Raw genomic sequence first — 10,418 nt, 5'->3', positions numbered from 1 at the left:
AAATCTCAAGCGGGAGAACGGGAGATTTTGCAAAAATGGGTTTTCGGCGGGAGATCTCCCGTCGAAAACGGGAGAGTTGGAGTATCTGCATAATATATGATTATCTCCCTGAACTTAAGAGACTCCTGGGCCCCATTTCATTAAAAAAGTTGATATGATGACAACTCTTGCTGGAATGGCAATTGTCATACTAACGACAAGAATCCAGCTTCCTGATTGGCTGTTGCTATTGGAAGTTGGCATTCCAGGAAGAGTTGCCATCCTATGAAAACATCTTTTATGAAATGGGACCCTGGTTTACCATATTTCAGGAACATAGTAAATTAATGAATTGGGACTGAGGATAACTTTGTGAGTAATTAGATTCATGATTGAGAACCACGATAGAATGAGAAATAAGTACAGTGTAACCTCACTATAAAGAGGTCAGGGCCCTGTTTTGTGAAGAGTTATAACTGATCATAAAGTTGATTTTGATTGTAAGTCTATGGCAGCCTGTGTGGTAAGGAAATTTAAATTTGACTGTATCTTTGGTAAAACAAGACCCAGGTGTAACAAAAATCTCCTTTCACAAGGTAATTTTGCAGGTCCCAATTTTTAATATTAGAACTTTGTTTTTGTAGCCCAATATAGTGAAATCCCCAATATAACAAGAAAAATTGTGAGGTACCAGTGCAGTGAGCAATGATGCGCAGTGAGCAATGCTCCACCCTGAAGAAAAAATATGAATTTGTGCTACAGAAGACAATACACATACTTTGATTCATTGTTAATATCACAAATTATCAGTTGCCTCATGAAATCTGCGCGAGTAACACTAGCATGCCGAGTATCAAACATGTACAGTATCTCAGGCAAAGGTTTGTGGCAATGGGGATTTGGGGCATACATTCACTGTATACTATTAAAAACACTTCCCATCCTACAAACAGTTTTATCAGGAATTCACACACATAGCAATCTCATAAAGCCCACTAGTGTTTCCCAAGTACTGTATCACCTATGAATCACAGCTGTACTTGTAAGTCGGGTGAAAGTTTTTCTCACTTACTCCAATTAAAGAGAGATGTAATCATTTGAAAACTGTTATGCCTACCTTTGGTATAGAGACATACGAAATAATGTTGGTAAATTCAAGGAAATGGGGAAAAAACACGAAATAAAACGCTATGTTTTAAATAAACTTTTTTTCTTTACTACTACGCTGTACACGAGATTTCATATCATACACAATGCGCGAGGTCCTTGCTCTGTTGAACACTGCTCAGGCCAGAGGGGGCGCTGTTCATGCAGACAATTACTTTATCACTCAGAGTCTGCTCCACTGGTCACCAACCAAGCGATTTCGTTTTAAGTCTTGCTTGTATTGAATGCATCCATGGCTGCAGAGACATGCTATACATTTTCTGCAGGTAACATTAAGAGCTTCCGAGGGGCATCTCGGGTATAGAATCTCCAGGTCATGTCCAAAAGAGAATGCTGATTGCCATGGCAACACAACAAACGGCAACATAGGGACTCTTCCTCTCTCCAATTCTTGCACATTTCCAAAAGATTCCGAGTAAGCTGCATTGTGGGTGGCAACAAGAAATCAACAGATAAACATGCTAAAAAGTCTGCACAGTTGTAATTAACAGTTACAGTTGTACAGTACACGTGTATATATCTTAAACATAATGAGTTATTACTGACGTGTATAACCAGAAAGTTTTGCCTGCACAAAATTTTCACAAATTTAGCAAGGAGCCAAGATTCGTGAAAGTAAAATACACATAAAAGTTCTTGTTTATACAATGCACCTGATGTCAGTGGCAACTTGCAAAGCTTCATGCCTCAAAAAAAAAAAGGCCATCAGGTGCAATTCATGCAAGTTTTATGTTGTTAATGTTGCTGGTTTTACAGTATGTTGCAGTAAAAGTTTATTGCAAGAGCATAATAAGGATAGGTAAAGACAAAGCACTCAAATCAAAGAGAAATCAATCATTCAATTTTTTGTCATTTTTTTTCTTTTATCACTGTAATTATACATACTAGTATAAAAACAAGAATAACAAAAATTTGTAATGCATAGGATGCACATTTTGTCCTTGATGGCTTGAGAAAACTAACCTACACAATTATACACCGCACACTTCTGGGCTTCATGAGCTAACAAGCAAACAGAAATTTAAAAAAAAATAAAAAAAAATTTAAAAAGGCCTTCAGCACAACTTTATGGTGCCACTTCCGGGTTTCCCAGCTGAAAAGCAAACAAAAAAAGGTCTTCAGCGCAAAAACACTTCAAGGTTTCATTCTATCTCTAGTGTCACTTCCGGGTTAAAAAAAGTGGAGGGGCCCAAAGTGGTGACACCCTATGTATTCCTACGTGTGGTGGAAAAAGAGTGGGGGGCCCTCCCCTCATTCCACCAGCCATGTACTGTGTATCCGTCAAAGACAGAGTTAGATTGCTAGCTAGCCATGGAAACTTGCTTGGAAATACTTTGATTGACAGTTAACTAGCTTTACATTGTCCGATCTTTAGGGAGCTTTCGATTTTTGCGACGGGGAAGTTCAGAGGAAAAAATCATGTTCTGAGCATGCGCAAAAATGCACGTCAAGTCGATCTATTTATAGCTTGCGTCGTCCGAGTTTTTCACTATGCGTTCTGGGCTATTTTTATGTCTGCTCAATTTACGATGTAGAGAGCTACTTCATGCACCCATCATATGGGGGCACCATTTTATTCTTATTTTTACTATGTTGCGTCCCAGCGTAATCTAAAGCAACTTTTCAGCATGACGCAAGGGGAGAGGAGAACGTCCACCTCAATCGTTGTCTCAAACATCCACCGCAATCGTCATCTCAAACGTCCGCGCCACAAATCTAAAGCTCCCTAATGAAGATGGCGGCAATTATCACAAGATCCAACAGTGCCCTCTTGAATACTGGATCCATGTACATAATAACGGTTGTACCTTTACAGTCAGTGCTAACAGGATGGTTTGGCATACTGGGTATTGGAGGCAAATGGATCGATTTATGCAAGGCAATAAACCTCACCCTTCCTTGTTTTTGTCCAAGAGGCGAGGAGCCAACGCCCGAACGTAGGCACAGGTGCAGATCAGCAGAAGGACGACCGTCAGAAGACTCTGGAAGTTGAAGAGTGCAGACTTCAGGGAAGAGAGATGAAAAGGGTGAAAAGGGGTTAATGAGTGTAATGGCTCATATCTATGTATCTAAATTTGACAAGAAATCACTTGAGAATTATGAATATTCAGCAGCAGAATTGGGCTGTGCACATGATATACAGTGTAATATCCCATTTCCGTTCAAGAATGAAATAACAGTTTCAGGTTTTGTCGATCACATGTACACAGCTGTATGAGGTGTAACTTGTGTAATACTACGATGAGGTACTTGTTGAACTGAATTCACAAATTAATGTAACAAGTAACAAAAGAACATGATAAGAACAAACTATCATGGATCGGTGTACAAGTAAAACATTTAGATAAAACAGTAAGAAACATACACAAAATATGAAATTTAATATCACAAATCATTATGAGCTGATTTTTACCTCATCATTCTCTATTATTCTTCTCTCACCAGAAAGCTTAGTACAAAGAGAAATGTTTAAAGGACAAGTCCACCTTCATGTACATGTGGATTGAGTGAATGCACCAATATTAGTAGAATACATCAGTGAAAGTTTGAGGAAAATCCGACAATCCGTTCAAAAGTTATGAATTTTTAAAGTATCTGCGCAATTACTGCTGGAGGAGAAGACTACCACAGTGTGCGATGTCACATGCGTACAACGATATAACGAAAATAAAAAGAGAATTTCACAAAATTTTACTTTTTGAATAAAGTGCACATTTCTTGGACTTGTTACTGATGTACAACTGTATGTTTAGGATAATATTATTCCCCTTGCCTTCTGAAAGAGAGAAGTCGAGTGTTCTTTTGTTACAAATGTATGTGAGAAAAGTGAAAATAAGGTGAATTTTCTTTATACTTGCTTTATACCGTTGTACTCATGTGACATCACAAGCTATAGTAGTCTTCTCATCCTGCCATGATTGAGCAGAAATTTTAAAAATTCATAACTTTTGAGCGGATTGTCGGATTTTCCTCAAACTCTCACTGATATGTTCTACTAATATTGCTGCATTCACTCAACCCACATGTCTACTTTAAAGTAGTGGCTAATGTGTGTGTGTGTGTGTGTGTGTGTGTTTTAATGTGTAAAGAAGAATCAGTACAATCATAGTTGGGAAAGAAATATGTACAAATGTTACAATATCAAAGAAACTCACCATGCTGGCAGTATAAAAAGCTTCAGTGGGACAACGATGAAGATGCAATGACGCTCTGAGTCATAAAATATCGAGCACTGATGACAGTCTGACTCTCCAACCTGATCAAAGATTCTGCACACAAAATAAGAATAATTCAGAGGAGATGCATTAACTTTCTTTAATAAAACAGTCATAGACAGAGCTATTTACCTGTTGCTTTTTAGTCAGTTTCTGTACACACACACACACACACACGCACACTTTTTTTTATTGCAGAGGGAATCATACATGGGTAATCAGGTGCAGTAATAACAAAAAGTTGATAAAATTGTAAGTATGATGACTAGACAGTGTACTACATTTTATGCAGAGTACATACAGTACATGACAAACTAATGCTCATAATTCAATTTCAATTCAAGATGCATAGATCTATATATACTGTAAAAGTGGTTTCTTTCGCGGTGGTTTTATTTTCGCGCTTTTCACGCTTTGAGGTTGAACCGCAAATTTAACATCACGCGAAAATGTTTTGAACTCGTCGCTTGTTACAACGCTATCAGTATCATTACAGACCGCGAATTTAAACACTCGCGAAAAAGTCGGCACTGATGGCAACCGCGAAAGTTTCTGTACGCGAAAGAAACCACTTATAATATTCCAATCAGATCAATCAATTTACAGGAGCTGCTTTACATAATAAATAATAAAAAATTACAGTGATCCAAGGGCATGTCCCAAGAAGTTACACAGAGCATGATGTATGATGCAACTTGTGTTGAGATGCCCTGTTTTGTCTATCACTATAGGAAATTGACAGCAGCAATGATGATAACATAAACAAATATATCAGTGTTTTATTACTTAGTGGTCGGACTTGCATGGGCATGGCATAATCAAAATGAATCAACGATATTGAAAATCATTTCTTTGACAACGAAATTTTTGGCATCTTTTATTCACAAACTGCTATAATAACAACTGATCCAGTACAATAACTAAGGAAGGTTAACAAAATAGAGCTGAAGAAATAAGTTTCAGGTTTTTGTAGTCTAGATCCCATCCAAAAATAAAGGCACTCCCAATATAACCCGTTCCGTACAGGAACCTTCTTAATGGTTTCCATCCTACAGAAAAAAACATATATGGGACTGCACGGTTTTTCTTGACTGGAATTTACTGGGTAGTGTGGTTGCGCATTTAAGATTTACATCGTGTACCGAGAATCACCAATTCAATTTTGGTACCTTGTTCACATTTACTAGGACGAATTAGATGGAGTGAAAATGTTTACCATGTAGGGGAAAGTTGTCTCCGGCGTTGTCTCCGGCGACATCCCAGCACCAGCCCACCTAACAGAACTCCCCTTTTCCACAAGATCCACGTACACAATTTGTATTTCATTCATTTTCACAGCATACACGTACAGTGATGTACTGGATGCTGATTTCAGCAGAAAACGTGGATGGCGTCCTAACGGGAACACGTACAGTGAAGTCCCAGTAATCACCATGTCTAGGCCTACAGTTTGTCAAGCTAGGTTACCGGTGGAAATTTTTGGATTAAAAAAAAAAAAAAAAAAAAAAAAAAATACCATGCATTACTTTTTTCTTTTAAAGGAAAGCACACATTCTCTGTTACAAAGATGTACTGAAAAGAGAAATTATCCATGTTTTCTGATGGAGCTACAGAGATCTGGAGCTTCACTGTAGGTCTCAATTTCAATAGTCTTACATTGATATGGGGTTGTTTCTTTGAACTATTTGTATTATTATTCTTTGATTTTTTTTGGGGGGGGGGGTGGGGTGGGGGTCAGGGATTTCTATTACCTATTTTGATATCACTCTACCTCTTTGACATAGCAAAAATTGGCAGAGTTTGGCAAAAGAGAGAGGGAGAGAGAGTGCGACAAATTGGACAAACCAGAACTGTACAATAGTCCATATCTCTGGTTACGTCGATTTACCACAGACGTTTATTCATAATAAAAGAATCTTGTCCGTTGGAATGAATAGGAGCAAAAAATCGTTAAACCTTTGGACAGAGACCGACATTAGCGGTGGCCCGGACGTGGCCCATGGCCACCAAAGTTATCTTTTGGTGGTCCGATCGGGCAGCTCATATACGTTCAAATAATGAATACAATTGTATTTATGTTTCCTTTTATGTCCGGCCCGCTCACATTTCATTTTTCGGGGCCAAAAATGAATAAATAAATAAATAAATGAATAAATCAATAAATAAGTAATAATGAAAAAAAAAGAAAAAATAGCATAACATATATATATATATATATATATATATATATATATATATATACCATATTATGAAGAGCTTGCTTCCTTGAAGGCGCTAAATCCATCATTTTTTCAATAGATTTAGCTCCTTTTGGAAGCAAGCTCAGATATATATGATAATATATTTCACATCCAAAGATTATAATGGCCTGAGTGTGTCTATGGAGAACGGACCCTGCGCCTTTCGTAGACATTTTTTTTTCTCATATCTGCATGACTTCTTTTGTCTATCTTTTCATCCATCTATACTGATTCTATTTGTATATACCTAATATACATATCATTTATCTACCAAACCACAATCTCTATAGATACCAGTGGCGGATCCAGGGAGGACCGCAACCGGCGCACGCCCCCCTATATTCTTAGTTGAAACAAAAGAAATAAAAAGAAAAAATGGTGCGTGCGCCCCCCCCCCCCCCCCTTTAATTTTGTAAACGCGTCCTCTCTTTACGGAATTCCTGGATCCGCCCCTGGATACATGCTTGTATCTGTCTCAACACTAGGTGCATCTGTCCGTCTGTCATTCTGTCTTCCATCTCTATCTATCTATCTATCTATCTATCTATCTATCTATCTATGTATCTATCTAACTATCCATCTAACTATCTATCTATCTATCTATCTATCTATCTATCTATCTATCTATCCATCTATCTCTGTTGTCTGCCTATATTAATTCATTTAGAAATCTACTGTCTGTGTATCTGTCTCAATGTTATCCATCTGTCCATCCAACTTTCCTCATCAAGCCTGCTATCAACGTTAGGTCGTTATTATAATCACGACACTTGTTTGCATGCTTCTTAAAAGTGACTTTGATAGCTCTCCTATTCACGCGAATTTAGGGTCAAACATAATGGGAACAGACATGTATTGGAGTGACTGACCAAAATAAAATAGAAATGACCGCTGTGCTTTAAAGGGGAAGGTTAGTAACTGATCAGTGGGAATCAGTGGAAATGCTGGGAGATGATTGTTCCAATCCTTATGGAATTCATTCAAGAGTTCATTGTATATCTATTGTTGTGTGAAAATGATTTGCTTCAGAATGGTCTCATATTCAAGTAATGTGCAGTTTAATGCTTCCAGGTTAGCGTCCCTGGTCAGTGACGGAGCATTAATCTGCACATTACTTGAATATGAGACTGTTCTGAAGCAAATCATTTTCACACAACAATAGATATACAGTGAACTCTTAAATGAATCCCACAAGGATTGGAACAATCATCTCCCAGCATTTCCACTGATTCCCACTGATCAGTTACTAGCCTTCCCCTTTAAGGGCCTACATCGAAGACTATCACCGAAAGTAGAAAATTTAAGCACGCAGTCATACAAGAAAAAAAAAATTAGACCCGACATTACATTTTTTAATTATCTTAATCTGCTTATGAACATAAGTCTGTGCTTTTTGATGGATTTATTGGAAAATGATTTATGATGGAGACACCTGGATATACCTGATCTAAAGAAAGTCAATTCCCGTATCTGCTTTCAGTAGTCTTGTCTACCTTTACAGCTGCCACAGTAGGTGTTATACATGAAATTTTCTTAGCCACAGATGTATAGTAGAACAGAATAATGTGTATCTATCTGTGTAATGTTCAATCGTTTTAAATCGATGCAATTGTTACTTTGTCTTTGTGCTTTTGAAATTAATGTGTTCAATGATCATTATTGATTGTGGGAATAAATCAAATCAAATCAAATCAAATAAAAAAAAATGAATAAAAATGATATGCCGTGGCCGAGGGTAAAACAGAGTTGAAAAAACAAAAACAAAAAACTAACACACACAACACAGGGGCAGATCCATGCATGAATTCCAAAGGAGGGGGGGGGGGCACAAATCATATTACTGGTGCCACTTCCGGGTTTCGTCAGCTGAAAACTAAGAAAAAAAATCTTTAATCGTGCGCTTTCATGCATCCTTTTCTTAAAAAAAAACAAAAAACAAACTTACAGATATGGGAGGCAGGCGCAACCTGTGCACCCCTTTATATGTCTTCTTTCGATTTCATTTATTAAAAGAAGAAAAAAGAAAACTATTTCCGCAACAGTAAGATCATAAGAATAAATACTTACAAGCATTTATTTATTAAAAGAAGAAAAAAGAAAACTATTTCCGCAACAGTAAGATCATAAGAATAAATACTTACAGGCATTTGCGGTGTGTCAAAACAGCAATACATGTAATTAGTCCTCCTGTGATGTGACATTATTATAAAAGCAACAACAAGAAAAAATCACGGGTAGGATTATTATGGCACGTTTACCGTGTGGGGCCCTACGGCGGACACGCACATATTATTCTTCATTCAATGATTGATTGGATTGGATCAAGTTCAGGGCCAGGATCATAATACCGGGGGGAGGAGGCGGCCTTTTTTGCGTTATACAAAGGAATACATAATTATTGTGTCACCACTTTGTCCCCCCCCCCCTTTCTTGTTAATATACCCTGGAAGTGCGTAACTGGCACTTGAAAGAAATATTTTTTTTATCTTTGTTTTTGTTTTTGTTTTTTTGTTGTTTTTTTGCTTGTTAGCTGATAAAACCCGAAAGTAGCACCACTGAAGTCTGAAGTGGGCCCCCACTTTTTGAAAACATTATGGCGTCGTCCATGAAGCTGAATTGGATTTAATTGAATTGATTCAGCTTGATATACATGTCCCCCTCCCCCTCCCCCCGTAGCCCTTTTAGAGTCGGTGGAGCTGTATTCTTTATTAAAGTGAATTGTGTAGGCCTATTCTTTTTATTTTTTTATTTTTTTTTAACATTGTCGCTAACAAAGCAAGTATAAGACAGGGCCGGTGGAACGTTTTCAGAAGTGTGGGGGCCCACTTCCGGGTTTCATGAGCTAACAAGCGAAAAGAGAGAGAGAGAAAAAAAAAGGTCTTCAGTGAAAAAAAAACAACAAAAAAACAGCAACATAACCTTATACCGCGCTCACACTTCAAGCCTTCAAGATCTCTATTATTGCCACTTACGTACTTCCGGGTTAAAAAAAGTGTGGGGGCCCAAAGTGATGACACCTTATCATGTATTCCTTTGTATGGTGCACAAAAGTGTGGGGGCCCCCACGGTTCCGCCGGCCATGTAAGATATCACTCTTATAAGAAACAATTATTTCCTTTGATTTTGTATTTTATTAACTTTTACGTTAAATTTTTGAAGATTTCGAATGCGTATTTTTTTTTTCATTATCTCCTCTTTATTATTCGTTTGTTTTTTCCTCAATACTGTGTATACCATGACAATGTAATCTCGATTGCTGCATCATTAGTATTAATGATCTGTAGATTTTATTGTGTGTTAGAATGATATTAAACACAACCCTGGCATGCACTGTCCGCCTGTACACAATGTACTACTCTCGTATGCGCCATTCTGTACTGTACAAGTTTTCATTATGCTAGTCTCTTTGTCATACTTATTTTAGCGACCAAAATGTATCCAAAAATACTCACGTACTACGTATAATTGTATGTGTGTTTTATCCCCAACTCACCCACGCATATCTAAAGTGACCTGATTACTATCTTATTCTTTTTTGATGTATGCTTATGAAAGCCATGATCAACATTTCATTCCGTGTTTTCGGCTCCAGGACCTCAGAAATGTCTTCGAGTGTATTGAATAAGAGGAAGGTCTGGGTATTAGAATAGAACATTATACGCCCTTTATTTATCTCTTTGACGTCATTTCAAGGGCAGCTTGAGGTCCAGGTAGCCAATTTACATGACAGTATAACTTTTCAAAGAGTGTTCATTTCTCATATAGATTTTTTCAATTAGAAGATTTACATACAATTTTTCAATGTTTCGTATGATAT

This window comes from Diadema antillarum, unplaced genomic scaffold (genome assembly GCF_040938485.1).
Source record: "Diadema antillarum isolate AM-2024a unplaced genomic scaffold, OU_Dant_1.0 seq00000708_RagTag, whole genome shotgun sequence".
In the NCBI taxonomy this organism is placed as follows: domain Eukaryota; kingdom Metazoa; phylum Echinodermata; class Echinoidea; order Diadematoida; family Diadematidae; genus Diadema; species Diadema antillarum.
Note: the sequence above shows the minus strand (reverse complement) of the source record.